Source organism: Bos grunniens, chromosome 13 (genome assembly GCF_055505025.1).
Source record: "Bos grunniens cultivar Pamir isolate PY7600 chromosome 13, Bosgru_T2T1.0, whole genome shotgun sequence".
Classification (NCBI taxonomy): domain Eukaryota; kingdom Metazoa; phylum Chordata; class Mammalia; order Artiodactyla; family Bovidae; genus Bos; species Bos grunniens.
Window position 1 is genome coordinate 78595324 of NC_141177.1, and position 12159 is coordinate 78607482.

The 12159-nt window shown below is 39.8% G+C and overlaps 1 pseudogene; it reads right to left on the reverse strand.

Annotated features, from left to right (window-relative positions):
- Window positions 1–5942: 5942 nt before the first annotated feature.
- On the reverse strand, window positions 5943–8592 carry LOC147361272 (large ribosomal subunit protein eL33 pseudogene; annotated as a pseudogene).
- Between the last annotated feature and the right edge of the window lie 3567 nt (window positions 8593–12159).

A 12159-nucleotide genomic window follows, 5' to 3' on the forward strand; every position in this document is an offset into this window, starting at 1 on the left:
GGTAGCTTAGTGGTAAAGAATCCACCTACCAATGCAGGAGAAACAGGAGGCATGGGTTCAATCCCTGGGTTGGAAAGATCACCTGGAGGAGGAAATGGGAACCTGCTCTACTATCCTTGCCTTGAAAACTCCATGGACAGAGGAGCCTGGCTGGCTATAGTCCATAGGGCCACAAAGAGCTGGACGGGACTGAGCACTCACACACACATACACAAAAACATTTCTATCACTTGCTACCAATATGGGAGTAATCTCAGGCTACCATACTGGAAAATTCTAGAAAAAAAGATCAGAGACAATTTGCCCTAGCTGAGGTCATCCAACTAACCTATCAGCTGAATGCAGATGCATGAGAGAATCTAACCAAGATCAGCTAAAGGCCTGAAACATAGCAGCAAAACTCTCCTGTAAAAAATAATAAGCAGTTGTTACATTTCAGGTTTGTTTGCTACACAAATCAAATCAGTCGCTCAGTCGGGTCCGACTCTTTGCAACCCTATGAATCGCAGCAAGCCAGGCCTCCCTGTCCATCACCAACTCCTGGAGTTCACTCAGACTCATGTCCATTGAGTCAGTGATGCCATCCAGCCATCTCATCCTCGGTCGTCCCCTTCTCCTTCTGACCCCAATCCCTCCCAGCATCAGAGTCTTTTACAATGAGTCAACTCTTCACATGAGGTGGCCAAAGTACTGGAGTTTCAGCTTTAGCATCAGTCCTTCCAAAGAAATCCCAGGGCTGATCTCCTTCAGAATGGACTGGTTGGATCTTCTTGCAGTCCAAGGGACTCTCAAGAGTCTTCTCCAACACCACAGTTCAAAAGCATCAATTCTTCAGTGATCAGCATTCTTCACAGTCCAACTCTCACATCCACACATGACCACAGGAAAAACCATAGCCTTGACTAGATGAACCTTTGTTGGCAAAGTAATGTCTCTGCTTTTGAATATGCTATCTAGGTTGGTCATAACTTTCCTTCCAAGGAGTAAGCATCTTTTAATTTCATGGCTGCAGTCACCATCTGTAGTGATTTTGGAGCCCAGAAAAATAAAATCTGACACTGTTTCCCCATCTATTTCCCATGAAGTGATGGGACCTGATGCCATGATCTTCGTTTTCTGAATGTTGAGCTTTAAGCCAACTTTTTCACTCTCCACTTTCACTTTCATCAAGAGGCTTTTGAGTTCCTCTTCACTTTCTGCCATAAGGGCGGTGTCATCGGCATATCTGAGGTTATTGATATTTCTCCTGGCAATCTTGATTCCAGCTTGTGTTTCTTCCAGTCCAGCGTTTCTCATGATGTACTCTGCATATAAGTTAAATAAACAGGGTGACAATATACAGCCTTGACATACTCCTTTTCTTATTTGGAACCAGTCTGTTGTTCCATGTCCAGTTCTAACTGTTGCTTCCTGACCTGCATACGAATTTCTCAAGAGGCAGATCAGGTGGTCTGGTAATCCCATCTCTTTCAGAATTTTCCAGTTTATTGTGATCCACATAGTCAAAGGCTTTGGCATAGTCAATAAAACAGAAATAGATGTTTTTCTGTAACTCTCTTGCTTTTTCCATGATCCAGCGGATGTTGGCAATTTGATCTCTGGTTCCTCTGCCTTTTCTAAAACCAGCTTGAACATCAGGAAGTTCATGGATCACATATTGCTGAAGCCTGGCTTGGAGAATTTTGAGCATTACTTTACTAGCGTGTGAGATGAGTGCAATTGTGCGGTAGTTTGAGCATTCTTTGGCATTGCCTTTCGTTGGAATTGGAATGCAAACTGACCTTTTCCGGTCCTGTGGCCACTGCTGAGTTTTCCAAATTTGCTGACATATTGAGTACAGCACTTTCACAGCATCATCTGTCAGGATTTGGAACAGCTCAACTGGAATTCTATCACCTCCACTAGCTTTGTTCGTAATGATGCTTTCTAAGGCCCACTTGACTTCACATTCCAGGATGTCTGGCTCTAGGTCAGTGATCACACTATCGTGATTATCTGGGTCGTGAAGATCCTTTTTGTACAGTTCTTCTGTGTATTCTTGCCATCTCTTCTTAATATCTTCTGCTTCTGTTAGGTCCATACAATTTCTGTCCTTTATCGAGCCCATCTTTACATGAAATGTTCCTTTGGTATCTCTAATTTTCTTGACGAGATCTCTAGTCTTTCCCATTCTGTTGTTTTCCTCTATTTCTTTGCATTGATTGCTGAAGAAGGCTTTCTTATCTCTTCTTGCTATTCTTTGGAACTCTGCATTCAGATGTTTATATCTTTCCTTTTCTCCTTTGCTTTTCGCTTCTCTTCTTTTCACAGCTATTTGTAAGGCCTCCCCAGACAGCCGTTTTGCTTTTTTGCATTTCTTTTCCATGGGGATGGTCTTGATCCTTGTCTCCTGTACAATGTCATGAACCTCATTCCATAGCTCATCAGGCACTCTATCTATCAGATCTAGGCCCTTAAATCTATTTCTCACTCCCACTGTATAATCATAAGGGATTTGATTTAGGTCATACCTGAATGGTCTAGTGGTTTTCCCTACTTTCTTCAATTTAAGTCTGAATTTGGCAATAAGGAGTTCATGGTCTGAGCTACAGTCAGCTCCTGGTCTTGTTTTTGCCGACTGTATGGAGCTTCTCCATCTTTGGCTGCAAAGAATATAATCAATCTGATTTCAGTGTTGACCATCTGGTGATGTCCATGTATAGAGTCTTCTCTTGTGTTGTTGGAAGAGGGTGTTTGTTATGATCAGTGCATTTTCTTGGCAAAACTCTATTAGTCTTTGCCCTGCTTCATTCCGTATTTCAAGGCTAAGTTTGTCTGTTACTCCAGGTGTTTCTTGACTTCCTACTTTTTCATTCCAGTCCCCTATAATGAAAAGGACATCTTTTTTGGGTGTTAGTTCTAAAGGGTCTTGTAGGTCTTCATAGAACCGTTCAACTTCAGCTTCTTCAGCGTTACTGGTTGGGGCATAGACTTAGATTACTGTGATATTGAATGGTTTGCCTTGGAAATGAACAGAGATCAGCTAAAGGCCTGAACCATAGCAGCAAAACTCTCCTGTAAAAAATAATAAGCAGTTGTTACATTTCAGGTTTGTTTTCTACGCAACAACAGCTAATTTATTTAACTGTTTGCTTAAAATTCCAAGTCTTCAAAACTTTGGTGTCAACGTCTTGCCAGAGTCCTAAGTTTTATCTCAAGAGTATTCCATATCATGTTGGGTCACTCTAAGGAATGAGTTCTATGGAGCACCAGCACTCTACTATCTTATCAAAATCTTGATGAACCCTTCAAGTTTTTGGAGCCCTGTCATCTCTTCTATGAAGATTCTCAAGATCAATATCACCAGAAGAGTTGTATTACTGTTCCTAACTCCTATGGCATCTATGTTTTTGATCTGTCCTCATTTATTCAAGTTTTCCCCCTCCTGCTATGATGCAAAAGAGTACTTTAGAGCAGGGCAATATTTTGTCTATCTTTGGATTACCTACTAGCAGCCTGGTGCCTTGGCTCAAAACTGCTTGATGTAGCAGAAACTAATGCAGCATTGTAAAGCAACTATGTTGCTGCTGTTGTTCAGCTGCTCAGTCTTGACCAACTCTTCACAACCCCATGGACTACAGCATGCCAGGCTTCTCTGTCCTTCACTATCTCCAAGAGTTTGCTCAAATTCATGTCCATTGACTTGGTGATGTTATCTAATTGTCTCATCCTCTGCTGCCCTCTTCTCCTTTTGCCTTCAATCTTTCCCAGCATCAGGGTCTTTTCCAAAGCAACTATACTCCAATAAAAAAGAAAAGAACATTGCAGAGTATTTTAAATAAATGTGGACCTTTAATGAATTTTAATAGTATAAAAAAACTGCTTGATAAAGTTTGGTCAATGATTTTATGTATTGGTTGGGACAGACTCATTGCTAAAGCAAATAATCCCCAAATTTCACCCAGGGACTAAAATATTTATTCCTTGCCCATGTTACAATCCAATGAGGGGTGATTAGTGGTTGAGTTGAGAAGGAGGAATTGTTTCATACAGTCATCCAGTGATCCAGGATCCTTCCATTTTGTCCATTGATCTCTATTTCTTCTGAGTCCTCATTACTTGACCAGCCGATACAAAAAGAGAACACAGATGGCTACCTGAGTGTTTGTCTATGAGGCAGCCTGGAAGTGATGCTTCCAGGCACATCACATCACAACCCAGGACTGAGTCACATGCTACATCCAACCACAAGGGAGGTTAGAAAATCTAAAGTCTCAATGATGGAGAATCCTTTGTCTTACTGGTCCAAATTGGTGTTTGAATATCATGCCTCTCCAAAACTGCAGATATGGACTAGCAAGTGGACTCAAGTTTGAGTCAAGGGAAAAATACTCTGTTTGGGCTCTGCCCCTAATTTTGTGGGCATGGTGATTTCCTTGGTTGTGATTTCCTTGGTTATGCTTTCTTCATCTTCAAATCATCATCGGGTTGGATTGTATTTACGCATCTTATGAATTTCTGTCCTGATCTATAATTCTATGGGCCTCTCATCTCTGCCTTGGTTGCTCTCACAACTTCATAGACTATTTTTGGTCTGAAGATTTTACTGTTTTTCAATTCAAGAATTTCAGGGTCTCTGAGTCAGTGTCACTCTAAAGTCATTTGAGTGACAATTTAAATTCTAAAAAATGTCATTCTGATGACAATTAGGGCATTACCACCTATAACAGACACCGTTTTGCTCTGGTCATGTTCTCTACCCCCATTCTACAGCTTCTGCTTGTCTTGCAGACTGGGTTTTAGAGGTCAACCATTGGGCTATTGGAATTGCTTCACCAGTCTTCACACAGAACTAGCAGTCTCTGTTAGATCATATCCCTGGCATAGCCGATGACCTACTGGGGGAGTAAGAATCTTAGATTGTTTGCCTGTGAGCATAACTTCTTTTTTTTTTTTTTTTTTTTCTGACAAGCCAATTTATTGTCTCTACAATGAACAGAAATAAAACTTACAAATAACTGGATTAACTCTGTGTCACTACAATAATCATTTTTAACCACATTACACACTCAATACAATGAGACCATCTATTTGCATGTAGCACTTTCTAATCATCTTTTTAAAGTTGGATTTTTTTTTTTTACTTTTTTTATCCTGATAACCAAAGGACTGTATTTTCATAAAGTACCGTTTTAAAAAATAAACTACAGCAAAGGCAAAACAAACCCTAAAAACCTAACAGCTCTGTGTTTCTCTCCAAATAACTGACGAACACATTTAAACAAGTGGAGGTCTTTTAAAGGAGGCCACCGGACTAAGCTGGGTTATAGAAAAGCTACAAGTGTGACAGCATCCATGGCTGCAATGCCAGAACAGGGACGTGGACGTAGCTTCCCTAGAGTCTGCACCTGGTAAGCACTGCTCAGAGGAGCTACGAGGCTCTCCCAGTCTTACTGAGGTCATGCAGGCTAGGGCTGCTGGGTGAAGGGAGAATCAGCACACCTTTCCAGCCTGGGAGGTTATGTATACTTACCTGATTCCATCATTATGAATACACCTACAGCCACGTATGTAGGCTACCAATTTGTAACTGCACCACAGTGAGGTACTCGGCAATCTTTGGTGCTGTGCCATGATAGCACATTTGCTAGCTGACTTTCGATGCTGCTACAATGAAAAGTATTTAACTTATAGGACGTAAGGGATATTGGAGTATTCAGCAAAGTAAGTAACACTGATCATTGTGAAATTAAACAAAATATAGAAACATTTATACCTACTACTAGGTACTACTATGTACTATGTAGTACTATGTACTACATAACTTCTTTTGAGATGTAATTTCGGCTCCAGAGCTCTCCAATGGGATTAGGCTGAGACTGGGATTTTACCTGAAAGTGAGTTTGTTTGTTTGTTTAACCAAGAAAAAATCCACACTTTCATTTATTTACTTTTCAGTTAGTTTAAATCCTTGAACGGTACCGCATCACACAGATTCTATGCCCAGTGGCTCTAACAGGACAATTGCTTTGGAATTTGGCCTGAACCATGCCACTGTTTCCATGAGCCTGAGTTATCTTTCCCCAGATGACTCTGGTTTTGTAAGATTTTCCACCAGTAGTTACTGTGTTCTTCTTTGCTTTGTGCACACAAGCACATCTCTTGCTTAAGTAGCATTCAGTTTCATCTCGAGCACACACACCTTCAGTTTTCAGAAGAGCTGAGTGCTCCCTCTGGTTCCATAGACCCTGCTCATAGCTAGCAAAAATCACCTTGGATCACAGCCTTCTATGTTTCCTTTTAGAAACCCATCAGGCCTCCACAGGGTCCAAGATGGCTGAAAGACTAAAATGAGCTGTTGATTGACCTCTTTCCCTTCTCTGTCTTCCTTCATCCACCTAACTTCTCTTAAGGGTGTTTCCTTAATAAATCACTTGCATCTGGATCCCTGTCTCAGGATTTGCTTTTGTGGAATTTGTCCTAAGATGCCATCTTCTGTAATAATTTTGATGTCTTATCAAGCATCTCAACACGTTAGGCTCACTAGCATCATGCTGACTTTCCCATCCTTCCCAGTTTCCCCAGTGTTTCATCCTGAGCTAACTGTTATTTGTTCATGTTGCTGTTCTTCCATCTATTAATATGTTCTTCTCATTGCCCCATCCACCCATCCTTTACGACTCATCTAAAATATGACCAGTGCTGGAGAACATCCACAAGTTTTCTTCCTTCCTTCCAACTCCAGGAAGAGTTTCTCACTTCCTCTGTAAAAATAAAAACAGCTCAAACATAGTTCTTTAAAAATACACAATAAAGTGATTAGAAGCCTGACCTCAGCAGATGAAATGATGGGCAAGTTTAAATAACTTCCCAAGACTCCAGCTTATTTACCGATGAGGAAGATACGATCCTATTTTCTTTACAAATGAATATAAGGTGTTGGCAGAGTATGTGAAACATTGTATGTGCTAAATTTATCATCTATGAGAGAATTATATTTGTTTCTCTGAAAACCTAATTGGATTTCAAAGTTGTAAATACTGAATCTTGTTTATCTCTGTATAACTGATAGACAGTGTCTGGCATGGTAGATACCCAATAAATAGTTGATGAATAAATAAATGGTATGCAGGCACTGAGTACTGAGGCCAGTTCCTCTTATTTTTCTGTCTTAGAATATAGCTCTTCTACACACATACAACCAAGAAACAAACTCTGGAAATCTGCTTCAAAATTCAAACAGGAGAATGTAACAGTAAACATTCTGGTACTTGTGATATTTTCATTCTCTCTTTATCTTGTATCCTCTCTCTATCTTACTTTCACTCTCAAACAGTGGAAGTTTTCCCTTTTTTATTTGAAAAAAAAAAATGGCCCAATATATACGAATACAGGACTTTTTCAAGCTAATATTTATTAGTACGTGTATGTTCTCTCTCTTTCATTTGCTCTCTTCTTCTCTCTCTCTTCCTCCTTCCCTCTCTCTTCCCATTCCTCCCTCTGTGTTTCAGAAATCTAGAAATGAGATGTGACTTAGTAGTCTACTTTCTCCCTTTTTATTTTTGATGACTTTTGAAAACCTGTGACCCTAAAAACCTTAACTGCTCAAAATGAGATTCTTCATTTTCAAAAGATGCTAGAAAAAGCATTATTTTAATACATGGACTTCATCAAAATGACTCTTCCCTGAGACTTTGTAGAGATTTCAGAAGAGAGCTTTCCATTTAGTGAGTTATTCTAAAGTTCTTGGAAGTGAATTGAAAGTTGCTCAGTCGTGTCTAATTCTGCAACCCCATGAACTATACAGTCCATGGAATTCTCAGGCCAGAATACTGGAGTGGGTAGCCTTTCCCTTCTCCAGGAGATCTTCCCAAGCCAGGGATCATATCCAGGTCTCCCACATTGTAGGTGGATTTTTTACCAGCTGAGACACAAGGGAACCCCAAGAATACTGGAGTGGGTAGCCTATCCCTTCTCTAGTGGATCTTCCCAACCCAGGAATTGAACCAGGGTCTCCTGCATTGCAGGCAGATTCTTTACCAACTGAGCTATCAGGCAAGCTTGGAAGCTTTCTTTAAAAAGTTTTTAGATTCTCAAAGAGTTTGGGGACAGTTTCTAGTACTGAAAATTACTAGAAGATGATTGTAGTATATAAGGAGATTAACTCATGAAATCATAGCCCTGTTTGTCCCTACGTAACGTGTAGAATTAGTCAGTAATATCTGTAATGATATAGATGATGATGGCAGATATAGGCTACATTTTCCTGTAGCAGTCACTGTAGCTGAAGATGATTTTTCTCTTCCTAACCCCTGTGGTGTTTCATGTTTGTCATGAACCACACATTCATTTGCACCCTGATGTAGAGTTCCATTTGTATCTTTGTTCCTTTATAAGATCATAAGGTTTCACCAAAGTCTAACACTGAATCTTGGGTACACTAGGAGTTTTTAAACATTGGCTGAATGAATGAAAATGACTGGGACTTGCCTTGTAAACTTATTGATAAATCAGTGAAACACTCTGGGCAGCACATCTTTCATCATTATAAGATAACATATAGATTCATTTGACTCACACAAGCATACCGATCATATTAATGACCAAGAGCATTGAGCGTCCCTTCTCTAAATATATGCAATTTTGTCTTCCAAAGAATTTAAAATTTTTAAACCTGTAACCAATTTTCTTCACATATTCACATCCCCATGAAATCAGACAATGGAAAGAAGAGAGAGCACAGGGCACGCCACACAAAACGCATCTAAACCCAGCTCCTATCTACAGCTCTCTCCCGGCTGATGGAACAAAACCAGCTTTGACTGTAATACTCTACACAAGTGAATGAAACTTCACCCTTCAGTCAGGTCCTTAGGGGAATATACTCATTTCCTTTCTTCTCATTTCCTAATTAGAATCTCTTGTCCAGTCACTCTGCTACCAGAATTCCGTGTCTGACTCAGTATGAGGTGTCTAGTTACGCTTTTTGCATCTACATATTAATTTCCTCTGGGCATCTGGCTGATATTACAGAGAACATTCCCTGCTAGTCCATTCCCCTGTTGAGCCTGAAATCAATTTTATGACAATCCCAAACCACTCTTCCATCTATGGTTCCTTGATTCTATTCACTTGGGTAGCAGTAAAATTAATCTTAAGGTAAAGATACTTTACTAGATTGAAGATTCTTCTTTTCAGTGGTTTGAATATGTCAGTGAAAGAAACTTAGAGTAATTTAAGATTCTGTAGGATTCGGTAAACATCTTATTTTCACACAGTGAATAGTTTCCTCCGTGTATAAAGATTAGTTTTATAAATTTTTCAGTAGAAGATACCTAAGTTTTACCAATTCATTCTAAAATTCGGGAACTAGAATGGCCAAGATGGTGCAGGAAGAAGACCCTGGGCTCACTTTCTCGAGTGGGCATATCAAGAGAAAAACTACAGGGCAACTGTTGATGAGAAAACTAGCAGAAAATGCCCACACCTGAAGACATGAAGAACTACAATGAGACAGATAGGAGGTACAGAGATGGGATATAATCAAGACCCACACCCTCCAAAGAGTGACCACAAACAAAAGGATAATTACAAGTCAGAGGTTCTGACTTGGAATGGGTTTGAGCTGCACATTAGGCTCCCCAGCTTGGGGTTTCTGCACTGGGAAGATGAGTCCCCAGAATGTTTGGCTCTGAAGGTCAGTGAGATTTCCTTTTGGGAGAGCCAGAGGGCCAGAGGAAATAGACTCCACTCTTAAAGAGTGTACACAAAGTCTCACCTCCCCCTGGACCTAGGGCAGAAGCAGTCATTTGAAAGGAGCCTGGTCAGACCCACCTGCTGGCATTCCCCTAGCCCTCCTTGGAAGTCATGCAGCTCTGGAGGGAAGGTCCTGACTGGAGGCAGGTTCCCACTCAAGACTCAACATCTATGTCTCTGTATGGTGTTTTTCTTTGTTTTTGTTTTTTTTTTTTTTTCTGATGTAGAAGCCATTTCGGCTAATGGATCAAACGTCAGTGAACCAAGAATAGGAAGAGGCAGACAAACTTTCCTTTTTCTTCCCCTCTCCAGGGAACAGTTATAAAGTATATTTTATAAAGTCTCCCAGAGCACCTCAACAGGGTTAAATCCCAGTTGCACAAGGAAGCAGGTCAGCAATCAATGTTCCCATTACTGACTTTCTTCTTTCCTCTCTCACTTCTCTGCTTCATTGAGAATCTGAGATCACACATAAAATAAGGTGCCTCCACTTAAAATGCTTGTTTTAGTGTTTGTTTTAGGTCACTCTTTAAATCAAGACACTTTTTAAGGGAATACTGTCTTAATATAATAGAATATATATTTAATGATCATTTTTTTTACTAGTTTTTACTAAATTATATTTTGAAGCATAAAGCTACCAAACTTTCCTCACTGTACAGTCTCAAAAAATGCAATAGACCATGCCCCTCAAAGAACCATTTTATAAATACTTACTTTTAAATGATAATTTTTCAAAGATGGAAGCACTGGTTAAACATAGATCCATCCCCCTTCTAGAAGCATGAGGGGATTTTTCTCATGCTTCTGAGAATCTGAGATTATGGGAATCTGGTAGGGCTCCTGGAAATAAAACTCATAAGTGTTCTGCACCCGTCTTCCCCACTCACCATGACTGGGTTCCCCTGGAGTTTTTAACTCTTAGGCTTGTCCCCACTAAACCAATTCATCAATTATAGTTGTGGGTTTTCTGTCCCAGCTGTGGTTCTTACAAAGACTTTTGCTTATAACTTAATTATCTGGTAAGTTATGATCCACTGGATTTGCCTGTCCATCTCCAATTTTGGGGGCAGTGGTTTATCCTTGTGACCTCAATTTTCTGACAGAGCTGAGAAGAATTGTTGATTTTCAGTTTGTTCAGCTTTTTATTTATTGTTATAGTGGAGTGATCACTTCCAAGCTCTATGCATGCTGGGCCAGATACCAAAAGTGCACTTACTTTTTTTTTTTTCCTTAATGAGTTGTGTTTCTTTTATGAGTTTGATGAGCTCCTCCTTTCTCTCCCTCGCCTCTTTATTTCTCTTTTTCCACTCTAAATTTTCTTAGCCAAAGCTGTCTTTACTGTTCTGATTAAAAGTGGCTTCTTTCACTGATGTTTTCTTCCCTGTGATTATGGTTATTAACCTTCTCTACCCCAAGTCCATTGGGCCTAAAACTCATTATTGCATCTTAAATGTTCTCTTTACCCTACTTATAAAGAAAGCTGTCACAGTGACTCAGTCATTAGGAATTCTTTCTTTATACAGTGACATACCACATAATCATTTCAAACACTTACAGGGCATATGTGACAATTACAGGATGCAAAAAGCAATGAGTGAATTGTGATGGCCACTTAAGGCCTTTTTGAAGACTTTTCTCTGCTCATCAGAAGAAGAAATAAAACCCAAGCAGAGGTGCCATGTTATCTGCAATTTGTAGCCTTGTACTGGATAGCATGTACAAGGGACTTCCCAGGTGGCTCTAGTGGTAAAGAATCTGCCTGAAAATAGAGGAGACAAAAGAGACGCAGGTTCAATCCCTAGGTTGGGAAAATCCCACATAGGAAATGCAACCCATTCTAGTACTCTTGCCTGGAAAATTCCATGGACAGAAGAGCCTGATGGGCAACAGTCCATGGGGTTGTAAAGAGCCAGACATGACTGAGCAACTGAACTCACACACACACTGGTTACCATAAGTACTTTGAATTCCTAAGGAACAGTCTGACTGATTGGGTATCTCAATTTCCCTTACTTTGGCTTTCATATCAATATATAAATAGATAAAATGTATTTTCATCTTGCCCCGTCCTAGACATTTTTACAGACTTGTCAGCTTTGAGCAATCAAATTACAGTAAATTCAGGGTTATCCCACTAGGCCAGAGAATAATCTTGTCTAGTTAATCATGTTACTTTATTAATTGAGACACACAGGTTTTCAAATAATTAAGAAATATATCTCACACAGGTTCTGTGTTAAATGCAATCTAATTTTCTTTGATGATTAAGAGGGCATTTTTACCCTTATGCCACTTAATCATCATCATTAGGAAAATCATTTGCCAGTTAAGCAGGATTTCCAGTCAATAATATGCAGATTAAACAGTTTTTAGAACCTAATACACCAAGCTCCATTCTTTCAGAAGTTTTTCATATTCTCT